We start from the raw sequence: 2741 nt of genomic DNA, 5'->3' as shown, positions 1-2741 counted from the left end.
GTGACTGCAGCTCAGCTTGGTACGTACTAAATTTTACTATTGTTAATTGTTCGGAATCATTTAATTCAAGTTCAAAGTTAAATCTCTTATTTCTAAATTGCGTAGATTCAAGTAGTTTTTGAAATGATTGTTGAGGTAGTCCAAGACTAACCGTATTTTACTGAATTTCGATGTGCTTCAGAAAGAAAGCTCACTATTAACTTCAGTCACTAAATTAACTTTCGATTTTCCGGTTTTATTAATTCTTTTGCTAAATTAAGTCAGGGTGTAGCGAAATTTATTACTTCTGACAAACTTTCAGTTTTCACACTACACGTGTCAACCTACAGTTGCCACGCTTCTAGTGCTAATTATATGTGTAATAACCTTTCTTTTTCAGTTATTATAGTAATTGTCCTTAGGACTGGCGACCGTGATTTCCCCCAAATCTCAAATACCTAATTACCGCTAGTTAATTGTTAACGTAACGGCTGCACATTTACTTTCTTTATTAACTTTACCCCTTTTCAAAATTAATTTCCACCAGTTTCATTAGCACATTTCCTTTCATTTAGATGTAACCCTTTCCTCCCTCTTTACCGACAGGTTAACTTCGGTGACGATTGCTTTTCCAAAACTCCCATTAGGTACACGCGGTTTCATTTTTCACTGTCATTAAGATCGGTAAGTGAGGGGGAGGTTAAACACTGCATCATTATACGTAGGGTCTACACAGTTTCTAACTGTGTTAAAATTTTAACGTAAGGTTATATCTCTTAATGAACAGATTATGAAAATCTTTTAAATTTTTTAATTCGATCTACAGTTGTATGAAGTATTGAAAATTAAATACTTGCTGCACCTAGAAGCCGTTACATAGGCCACCTGCAAGTGGATTCGTGCACCGTTTTATCCGTTTAATAATATACCGGGTGACTACAATTAAACTTTATTTAACACGTTATAACTTTGAAAATAATTACCGTACGAGTACTATCTTGTAGCATTAATGTCCAGAGTATGGGGTGCACGATTCTCATGAGTCACAGCGCCACCGTCCAGTTCCAACTATGGCCACCACGTGCCGTGATCAGTCATCGTGATTCACAGTCTCACGCACTTGACCAATCGCAGTGCACTTGTTGACGTGTCAACATGAGCTTGGACAAAAGGAGCAGGGCATTATTGGTGAAACTCTGTTATCAAAACAACAATAATGCTGCAGCTGCACTTAGAGAATATCGCCAGCTGAAAGGGTTACGGAAGGGTCCTCTTTCTCCACCCGCTGTGCGGAGCATAATGAAGTAGTTCGAATGAACTAGAGAAATGGGCGTCGCTCCGGGAAGAGGCCGACGACCAGTTGCACCACAGGTGGTTGACGAAATCGCTGTTTCTATGGCAGACAACGCTGCGCGTTATTCCTGATAGCGGCGCGTGCTGTTTCACGACACTCGAACATCCCACGATCCACTGTACAGAAGGTGCTTCGAATCATTCTCAAATGGTATCCGAGCGAGCGAGGTGGTGCAGTGGTTAGCACACTGGACTCGCATTCGGGAGGACGACGGTTCAAACCCGTCTCCAGCCATCCTGATTTAGGTTTTCCGTGATTTCGCTAAATCGTTTCAGGCAAATGCCGGGACGGTTCCTTTGAAAGGGCACGGTCGATTTCATTCCCCATCCTTCACTAATTCGAGCTTGTGCTCCGTCTCTAATGACCTCGTTGTCGACGGGACGTTAAACACTAATTCCTCCTCCTCCTCAAATGGTATCCGTACAAGATCCATATCGTGCAGCAGCTTGCACCACAGGACGTACAACGACGTGTTGAATTCGCTCTCCACTTTCTTGCAAGGATTGAATTTGACGGGGGTGGCCGTGGATCATCCTACGAACAGACGGAGCTCATTTTTCTCTGACGGTGAGGTGAACACACAGATTTGCCGAGTGTGGGGATCTTCGCCTCTAATCACTGTGCATGAAGCTCCTCTGTATGGTGCGACTTCGCGGCTACGTTCATCATTGGCCCATTCTTTTTTGAACTGGTTGGCGCTCAAGGACCAAACAAGGGTGGTGTGACTGGCCAGCGTTACTGCGATATGCTTCGCCAGCGTGTCACACCCGCCTTACATGACAGAGACGCATTGAACTCGACAGTTTTCTTGCGAGATGGGGCCCCACCGCACATCGCTCGTGAAGTTCACCTGCTTCTCCGAAACACCTGTGGAAATGACCGAATTATCAACTGATCATTTCCAAATGCTCGGCCAACGCGATCACCTGATCTCACTCCCTGCGATTTCTGGTAGTGGAGCTACCTGAAGGACAGGATTTACCAGGGTAACATTCACATATGTGCTGATCTGAAGCGCAGCACATCAAGAGAGGTAGCCAGCATACCTACGGACATGCTGCGTTCACCTGTGCAGAATGCAATGCCGCGCTTTCAAACTCTTATGGACACTGATGTGCTAAGTATTGAGCCCCTTTTGTAGCAGTAATTGCACCGCTATGTCATGGTATGGTGTACCGTAGCAGCACATTAAAAGTGCTTCAACTGAATTGATTCTGCATTATTTCTCTTCCCCATGTCCTTGAAACTAATGCTACCAGGTTTGGTCCCCGCACGGTAATCAGTTTCCATGTTATAACGTGTTAAATAGGGAAAGTTTAATTATAACCACCCTGTATAAAATAGATTGTCCTCTCTGTTAACTCATTTGAAGTGAAAACAAGACGCACTATGGTAGCAGAGTTTTTTC

At 43.8% G+C, this 2741-nt stretch overlaps 1 non-coding gene across 1 annotated transcript; it reads left to right on the top strand.

Moving 5' to 3' along the window:
- The first annotated feature begins 1494 nt into the window (after positions 1-1494).
- Trnaa-cgc (transfer RNA alanine (anticodon CGC)) lies at positions 1495-1567 on the top strand. Its single transcript has one exon. It is a non-coding gene; the product is annotated as a tRNA-Ala (tRNA).
- Positions 1568-2741: the final 1174 nt, after the last annotated feature.

This window comes from Schistocerca cancellata, chromosome 2, assembly GCF_023864275.1.
Source record: "Schistocerca cancellata isolate TAMUIC-IGC-003103 chromosome 2, iqSchCanc2.1, whole genome shotgun sequence".
NCBI lineage: Eukaryota > Metazoa > Arthropoda > Insecta > Orthoptera > Acrididae > Schistocerca > Schistocerca cancellata.
The sequence above is the reverse complement of the archived record's forward strand: the minus strand, read 5'-3'. Positions and strand labels throughout refer to the sequence as shown.